Source organism: Portunus trituberculatus, chromosome 37 (assembly GCF_017591435.1).
Source record: "Portunus trituberculatus isolate SZX2019 chromosome 37, ASM1759143v1, whole genome shotgun sequence".
NCBI classification, from domain to species: domain Eukaryota; kingdom Metazoa; phylum Arthropoda; class Malacostraca; order Decapoda; family Portunidae; genus Portunus; species Portunus trituberculatus.
This window is the reverse complement of record NC_059291.1, coordinates 18,117,463-18,127,462: the sequence shown is the minus strand read 5'-3', so window position 1 is coordinate 18,127,462 and position 10,000 is coordinate 18,117,463. Positions and strand designations below refer to the sequence as shown.

The following is a 10,000-nucleotide window of genomic DNA, read 5'->3' as shown; positions in this document are numbered from 1 at the left end:
ACACTGTATTTCATCTTGAGAAACTTAAAGACTGAACATGTGTCCAGGTGTATGCAGTGACAGTCTCTAATCAGTTTGGAGTGCTCGACACCCTTGAAGACCCGGTAGAGCTATGGGATTCCTTCAAACGTGAGACTCTTGAGGCTGACAAGGAATGCGTTTGGAAGCGCCCAAGGGCACGGAGTGGCTTATCCTCGGTAGAGACGCTTTGCTGGGAACCATGACCAGTACTCTGTCACGTAGGACTAGAGCTCTCCTGAGGAGAGACAAGGAGAGGTATGTCAGGGGTCTCGCTGAGGATGTAGAGTGTCATTTAAATGCTAATGACCTCCGACCTGCTTATCGAGCCCTGAAGAAACTTCGCCCCAATTGTACATCTCATGCCAGCACTATCCGAACAGTAGATGGCCGCCTCGTATCGGTCGCAGATGGGCAGATGGCTCGTTGGGTTGAGTACTTTGAGCAGCTGTTAATAATAATAATAATAATAATAATAATATATATATATATATATATATATATATATATATATATATATATATATATATATATATATATATATATATATATATATATATATATATATATATATATATATATATATATATATATATATATATATATATATATATATATATATATATATATATATATATATACACACACACACACAGGGTGTTTCACGAGTTGTGGTACTTACTCAGGGATATGATAGTTTGGATGATGCTGAGTAAAAAATACTCTATACACGTATAGTGGTTTTTGTTTTGTTATATAAAAAATGGTAAATGAAAATTAAGTGTGGCGAGCGGCCGGGTATGTGTTGCGGGGACCGCTCTCTCAGGCGGGACACAACCTGTGCGGCGATATCTGTCTCTAGAGAAACATTAATATTATTGTAAGTATACACTTTGGGTCTTGAAATCTTTAGAAAGGTTGCATCTAAAATATTTCAATAATTTCATTAGCATTTAGAATACAGTACAATCATGACAAATAATCGTGGACCATGTCAGCACATTATTCACCCAACACCCTCCCAAAAGACTACATGGCAACTACTCAACGCAAACGTCAGTGTCATCTTACAGTATGTAGCGTGGAGGAATAAATTTCGCTCACAGGCACGACACTGACGTTTGCGCTGAGTTGTCATGTATCAGTCATCTTTATTTTTTCCCTATATCAGTCATCATCATTTTCTTGTACATTATTCTTCCTTCATCATATAAAAATAACAGGTGTTCGTACTCCCTCTCTCTCCTCTGTCCAGGTACACGTGTACTCCTGATAATAGTTCACATTTCCTCTTTCTTTTCGTCGCTGAGACCTTAGCACCTCAAGGGAATTTCAGATCCAGGTCCATCTTCCATCTCTCTGTGACCTTCTCTCATTGGTCAAGCCTTGCCTTTTCATTGGTCAATTCTAACCTCTCCTCATTTGCAACAAATTCTACTCTCCAATGGTCAAATCTCATCTCTCTGTCTCCTCTTCTTGAATTTTCGCTTCACATAAATACCACTTCCACACCTTCATAATTTAGGAAGAAACATTCTTATTATCCATCTGCGAGTATATAATAAGGCAAATGAGTTCCTATTGTGGTAATCAAGTGTTAAGTAAAAGCTTAGCTTATGAAGATTACCAAAATATAAAAAAGCAAGACGTATAATAATTGTCAGATGTATAAAAAATAAGTAAGAATCAATGTCTATCACACTCCATCATCCTCAGCTATGCTGTTTTTATTTAGAATGAATGACGTGACAGCATCAGAATGAGAGAGAGAGAGAGAGAGAGAGAGAGAGAGAGAGAGAGAGAGAGAGAGAGAGAGAGAGAGAGAGAGAGAGAGAGAGAGAGAGAGAGAGAGAGAGAGAGAGAGAGAGAGAGAGAGAGAGAGAGAGAGAGAGAGAAATACGTGAAAAATTATTCTATAAAATACCTCCTATTTACCAATAGAAAAATAAAACATGATTTTCGCACATATATGAATTATCAAGCACGTAGCAATTGGTCATGTTAGATACCATAAGACAAATCATTGTGTTGAGGTAAATCATCACGGTGACGTCAAATTATTAAGAGCTCTAATGTTAGTAAAAGGTAAAACTGACATCAAAAAGGATAAAAAAGAAGGTAAAAAATCTTTTATTGGGTCTGAGAAAAAACACGCTAAAATGAAATACTTAATCGATCTTAGTCTCTCTCTCTCTCTCTCTCTCTCTCTCTCTCTCTGAGAAATATGATAAGTCACCAAATATCCGAGTTCATATAATGAGTAGAACGGTGAGTATACAAGTTTCACTGGATACTGAGGATAGCTGAATACGCCACATACATATAAAGAGTTGAAGGTACGGCAAATATGGCGATTTCAAAAATGTGTCAGAGGATAATATGTACGTCGAACAAAACACACACACACACACACACACACACACACACACACACACACACACACACACACACACACACACACACACACACACACGAAGGGTTTTGCATCAACGTTTTCATTAAGTTCAACCGCAGCCGTTTCTTTCCTCCCAAGCCATGCGTCGAATATGAAACAGCTTTTGGCAAAGTATGATAAGTCACTGAAAATAATTATGGACGCCAAGCAATTACTGGTGACGATCGTAAAATTGAATGAATTGCAACAAGCCAGAAATCATAGACAATAATTTGTATATTTATTAATTGAATAATATCATGCAAAGGCATAATCCTTGTGTGTGTGTGTGTGTGTGTGTGTGTGTGTGTGTGTGTGTGTGTGTGTGTGTGTGTGTGTGTGTGTGTTTGTGTATGTGGGTAGGTTAGTGGATGGGTGGGTGGGTGAGTTGATCGGTAAATGGGTGGGTGTTGATGTGTTGCTTTGCATGTTTATCCTTTGGTAAAAGAGGTGATTGTTAAATATGTATTTCACATCTGGAGACCTCAATCACATATTCTTGCAAGTCATTCTGTGTACATTCATTAATTTCTTCCTTCCATTACCGTGTTTCGTAGAACGTATCCCTACGTATAATGATACCATGCGTGGATATCCAAATGAAGACAAGGTTAACAAGAAACAACTTTTCTTTTCTCTTTTTATTGGCATTTCGGGACAAAATGATCTTAGCTTCAAAAAAAAAAAAAAACTTAAATGTGTCATTCAGCGACTCATTCAATAGCAAAGGGAAAATTGAAGAGAGAAAGAAAGAAAGCATGTGTCAAAATAAATAAATATATATATATATATATATATATATATATATATATATATATATATATATATATATATATATATATATATATATATAGAAACTGAAGAAATAGAGGAAACTAGAAAAAAGAAAATGAAAATAAGGAATGCACCATTTCTCAGTGAATGTTTCAGGAGGCCAAAGTGACAGTAAAAGAGAAAAAAATGCATGCCCATGGACTTGATTGTATCTTTTGAGTACCAGTCGTGACGAATGGAGGAAAAAAATATAAACAGCGCACCCTTCAGGAGTCATAGCCACCACGCCCCCAGTCCCCTTGAATACCAGCAAATCACTCACGGATTCGCCACATGTTACTCTGTCCCATTTCCCCCACAACTGAGAGTTAAGGAAATGCTACACATGCCACGGTCCTGGAATACCATTTATGGATTACAAGGAGTTAAGGCGTGTCACTGCGCGGAAAAACCTACTGGTAACAAGATTAAGCAAGAGATAGTTTTCATGTCTCACTTGAGCACCGGTTAGTATTTCTCGTTTTATTCTCTGTAAATATAATGTAGTTACAGCTGGAAAAAGATTGCATTTAAAATTTTTCGATCAGTAAAATACTCCTGAAGTGAAGTACGTGTCTGAACCATATTAATTAGCAAGACGAGGAGGAACAATTGAGGTGAGGATTTGTTGATTTCCTCTCTCTCTCTCTCTCTCTCTCTCTCTCTCTCTCTCTCTCTCTCTCTCTCTCTCTCTCTCTCTCTCTCTCTCTCTCTCTCTCTCTCTCTCTCTCTCTCTCTCTCTCTCTCTCTCTCTCTCTCTCTCTCTCTCTCTCTCTCTCTCTCTCTCTCTCTCTCTCTCTCTCTCTCTCTCTCTCTCTCTCTCTCTCTCTCTCTCTCTCTCTCTCTCTCTCTCTCTCTCTCTCTCTCTCTCTCTCTCTCTCTCTCTCTCTCTCTCTCTCTCTCTCTACTCTCTCACTCTCTACTACTACTACTACTACTACTACTACTACTACTACTACTACTACTACTACTACTACTACTACTACTACTACTACTACTACTACTACTACTACTACTACTACTACTACTACTACTACTACTACTACTACTACTACTACTACTATTACTACTTCTACCACTACTACTACCACTACTAGTACTAGGCTCCTTTTTCTCTCTGCATACCTGAAGAGCCATAGTTATGCTTATCTATCTTTATTACTGTATTTACTAAATCATATTAGCCTTTGTACAGGACATGGAAAATTTATATAATTCATTATATGATGATAATGAATTGTTCCCATCAAGCTTAGAATTAAGTGTGATAGAAAAAATCTCATGTCAGCGAGATCTTCACTCTTTATCTAGGTATTTCAATTTTGAGGACTATATATCAGCTACAGAGTCACCATGTAACAACTACCTTAACATTTTACACATTAACAATAGATCACTACACAACAACTTTGATGTGTTGAAATCTTTCCTTTAATCACCAGATATAATTGCTGTTTCTGAGACATGGCTTAAAGAACACAACAAACATCTCTTTACTCATTGGAAGTTAGTAAGAACTGAGAGAGAACACGGAGGGATATCTATCTTTACTAACAATGTCATAAAGACAGAGACATTGAACCAATTTTGTTACATTAATGAAAATATTAAAATTTGCACTTCTAAGCTAACATTAGGAAATTCAATTCTTATAATTTCTGTTATTTATAGGCCTAAGAGTAAACATATAGGTGTCAATGAATTTACGTCTATCATAAATGATCTGTTGAATAACGTCATTTTCATACTCAATAAATCTTTGCTTATAGGAGACTTCAATATTAATTTGTTGGAAAACTCTACTCATTTTCCTACTAATCTTGTCCTTAATTATATGCAGACATTAAATTATTTTCCCCACATATCCAGACCAACACGTTTTCATGATACTCCCGAGCTTGGGCAATCCTCTCTACTCAATCAAATCTTGACTAATTTTACAACTCTTTCTTTATCAGGTATCTTTCATTGCTACATATCGGACCATCTCCCCATATTCATTAATATCAATCAGCAATCTAAACAAAACACTAAACATAAGATTAACTTTAGAGTCTTCAATACTAATAATCACAATCTATTTACCAATGAGCTGAACATGATAATCTGGGAAGAACTAGTTAATTTAGAAAATATAAATGATAATTTTAAATTCTTCTACAAAAAAGCTTATGAAAGTTACAATAAATATTTTCCAATAAAAACAAAACTTATTACTGATAAACGACTACATAATGCATGACTTACAAGTGGAATACTTAAATCTATTAAACATAAATGTAACTTGTTTAAAATGTGTAAAATTGGAACAGTCTCTCATGAGACTTATAAACAATATAAAAATAATCTTACTCAAATTATTCGGGCTGCTAAAAGGAACTATTACTTTAGGATATTTACAAACTTTCGTAACAATACCAAAAAAATTTGGCAAGCAATTAATAAATTAAAAGGTAATACATTCAAAAGAAGCAATATTAAGTTCCTGCAGTATAACAATTCAATACTCAGTGATCTATCAGATATATCAGAAACCTTCAGCAACTACTTTTCCACCATTGCTCCAGAACATGATAGAAACATCCCAAATGTAAATATAAACCCAAAGAACTATCTTAAAGAAAATTTTCCAAATTCTATGATGTGCTCTATTGTTACTACCTTTGAACTTAATACTGTAATTAAATCATTAAATAATAAAAATTCAGGCATTAATGATATATCATCCACTGTTATTAAAAGAAATTCTCATCTGTTTGCAATCCCTTTGACTATACTTTTCAATAAATCTGTGGCGACTGGAACTTTTCCATCGCTGTTGAAGACTGCTAAAATTACACCTATCCATAAGTCTGGCCCCGATGATGACCCTAAAAATTACAGACCAATATCTCAACTCACAATATTCTCAAAAGTATTTGAAACTTTAATGAAGGTTTATCTAATTGACTATCTTGAAAATAAAAATATAGTAAATCCTACTCAATATGGTTTTCGCCGGAACTGCAACACTTTTAAAGCATTGAATGTATTTTCAAGCGATGTACTTTCTGCTCTTGACAAAAATCTAACTGTCTTATCCATGTTTATAGATTTTGCAAAAGCTTTTGATACAGTAAATCATAAGATCATCATTAACAAAATGTGCCACTATGGAATTAGAGGACCAATACTTTCATGGTTTCAAGATTATTTAACTGATAGACATCAATATATTTAATGGTGAAATATCATCTACAACAACTGTCAACATTGGTGTTCGGCAAGGAAGCATCCTAGGTCCAATTTTGTTCCTGATATACATCAATGATATCTCTGATAATTTCTCTGAAGCTAAAAGTATCTTGTTTGCAGATGATATGACACTTTACTTGACAGGACCAAACAAAAATCAACTTATCTTGAATGCAAACAGTGAACTTGAAAAACTCTATAAATGGTGTCTATGTAACAGACTTACAATCAACACTATGAAAACTTATTTTATGTTATTTTTTATTGATAAAGCGTCTAATTTAATAAATTTAAAAATCAATAATGAAACTATCTCTAAAGTTGATAGGATAAGATTTCTTGGTGTAGATCATGACGATTCATTAACATTTAAACCTCACATACATAACCTCTCACTGAAAATATCAAGACACATTGCATTGCTTTATCAAATAAAGGATATTATGCCATCTAATGTACTGAAATCTATATACTATGCTCATATTTACTCACTCATTACTTACTGTAATTCCATTTGGTGTACACCATACACGACGTTTCTAACCACCCTAAGATTGCAACTCAAAGAAATTGTAAGAATTATTACCAATAGTGAGTATTTAGCTCATACTAGTCCACTCTTTAACGAAACAAAAATCTTGAAACTATATTATGATATAACAAAACTGGCAATAGCTACACTTATGTATAAAAATTAAAATCAAATTTTTATTTATACCATGTAGGCTTTTCACGGGAGTTTATGGGCTAAAAGGGATACTTTTTGTGGTACCTCCTATCTCAAAGCCCACCCGCTAGGAAACCGTTGGCCCGAGTGAGGAAGCATAACCCTACACTCGGACCGTGGACAGGATTCGAACCCATGCGCTTGGAGACCCCTCGGACCCGCATGGTTCCACTGTACCACGGCGGCCCCAATGCGAAAATTTTGCCCATCTCATGATTACAGTACCCGTCACCGCCACAACCTTACCTTTCCTATACATCGTCTAACAAAATTTCAACATTCAACTACCTATTTGGATGCTCTCTCCCTCAACACATTTAAAAACCGATTAAAACACAGTATCATCATGAACTATTAACATCTCCACTTAACCCATTTCGTTGAAATTCATATTTACTTATGTATATGTACTATATATGTCTGTGAATGAGTATGTGTATGTCCATAATATGTCCAGATATCATTGTAGCTGATATTTTTTTATGTATATTTACTTAATAGCTAGGTATATTAATGTGCATGTATATTTATATATACATATATATGTGTATGGCCACACATCATTATAGCTGATATGTGTATGTCCAGTTAGTTATTATTTTGTATTATATAATTTGTGCCTAAAAAGCGATGCTTAATATAGGCTAGCATTAGTTTAACTTTGTATGTTCAAAATATTTATACTGAAGATATATTGTTAACTATTGCTATGAATAAATGTTTCAATGTTTCTCTCTCTCTCTCTCTCTCTCTCTCTCTCTCTCTCTCTCTCTCTCTCTCTCTCTCTCTCTCTCTCTCTCTCTCTCTCTCTCTCTCTCTCTCTCTCTCTCTCTCTCTCTCTCTCTCTCTCTCTCTCTCTCTCTCTCGACTAATTATCAACCATTGCAATATACCTCACGTTACCAATAGGACAACTGATTTAGTACCGAAATAAATGTATGTAAGTATGCGTTAATTAATAACAAAATATCTTCTTCATTTCTGCTGTGAGGCAATTATTCATACAAAATATTAATCGACACCTGATTCTCCAAGCTGCCTTTACGAACGTATTCGTCTACTGGATTCATTATAACACTTGAATTTTGTGTTAAATTTTAGTAGAAATGTATCATGTTGATACTTATGTTTCATCATCACATTATCGATAATCATTCGCAGTAAATAAAGAATATTTGCGTATTTTGCTTCTTTCTAAAAAACAATTATGATTTCTTTCTCCATCTTGTCTCAGCTACATCTTGCCACCTTGCCTAGCCCACATCACCTACTTCTTTGTTTGCAGGAGGAGGTAGTAGACACCTACCGAAACGATAATTTACTCTCAGCGAATTTCTAATTCCATTAGTTCAGGGGTGCTGTGAACTTTCCAATAAAGCTAGTTGTGACCTCGCTGAACGTTTTCCTTTGTGTCTCAAAACTCAAGGGCGCAGTTACAGCCTTCCCTCTAAAGACAGCTCTTCTTCTTCACCCAAAACTACATGCACTTACCACACACACACCCTTCACTTAAAATAAAAAAATAAAAAATGGCGATTCGAAATCCAGTCTCATCTGGGGAGGGGACCATAAATGTCCTCAGGTCGGACTGGTCTCTCGGTGACGACCCAAAATGTCTTGACACCTCCCCTAACTTTTTCTTCATAGATTTCTGCAACATTCTCGGTCTTAGATATAATTTTCAATTTGTGGAACACCGCCTCTCCTCTACTAAACCTCATATTCTTTTCCTCACCGAAACACAGCTGTCTGAGGCTACTGACAGTAGCCCCTTCTCTGTTCCCCTCTACTTTCTCTATCCTCATTTTCATTCTAAAGCTGGATGTTGCGTCTGTATGCCGAACGACTTAAGTTGGTCTCATACCCACGCTCTCGAATCTCCGAGTTTTCCACCATATGGCTTCGACTCAATAGTCACTCTAACTAAATTTATCTGTGCTGTCTTTCTCTCCCCTAACTCCTCTAACTATAGTAAATTCTTTGACCATAAATGTCCTCAGGTCGGACTGGTCTCTCGGTGACGACCCAAAATGTCTTGACACCTCCCCTAACTTTTTCTTCATAGATTTCTGCAACATTCTCGGTCTTAGATATAATTTTCAATTTGTGGAACACCGCCTCTCCTCTACTAAACCTCATATTCTTTTCCTCACCGAAACACAGCTGTCTGAGGCTACTGACAGTAGCCCCTTCTCTGTTCCCCTCTACTTTCTCTATCCTCATTTTCATTCTAAAGCTGGATGTTGCGTCTGTATGCCGAACGACTTAAGTTGGTCTCATACCCACGCTCTCGAATCTCCGAGTTTTCCACCATATGGCTTCGACTCAATAGTCACTCTAACTAAATTTATCTGTGCTGTCTTTCTCTCCCCTAACTCTTCTAACTATAGTAAATTCTTTGACTATCTAACTTCCTAAGTGGAGCACATTCTATCTCTGTTAACCAGTACTCTCAATCATTCATACCTTTCTCTGGTAAACTGTGGAATTCCTTGCCTGCTTCTGTATTTCCGTCTTCCTACGACTTGACTTTTTTTTTTTTTTCTTCTTCATACCATGTGGGCTTTTCACGGGAATTTCTGGGCTAAAGGGAATACTTTGTGGGGGTACCTCCTATCTCAAAGCCCACCCGCTAGGAAACCGTTGGCCAGAGTGAGGAAGCCCAACCTACACTCAGACCGTGGACAGGATTCGAACCCGTGCGCTTGGAGACTCCTTGGACCCGAAAGCACGCATGGTTCCACTGTACCACGGCGGAGGTTTCAAGACATTTG

At 36.3% G+C, this 10,000-nt stretch overlaps 1 protein-coding gene across 4 annotated transcripts in view; it reads left to right on the top strand.

Moving 5' to 3' along the window:
• LOC123513869 (hemicentin-1-like) overlaps nt 1–10,000 on the top strand; it is a 503,630-nt gene that overhangs the window by 447,592 nt on the left and 46,038 nt on the right. The gene's annotated exons all lie outside the window — the stretch shown is intronic.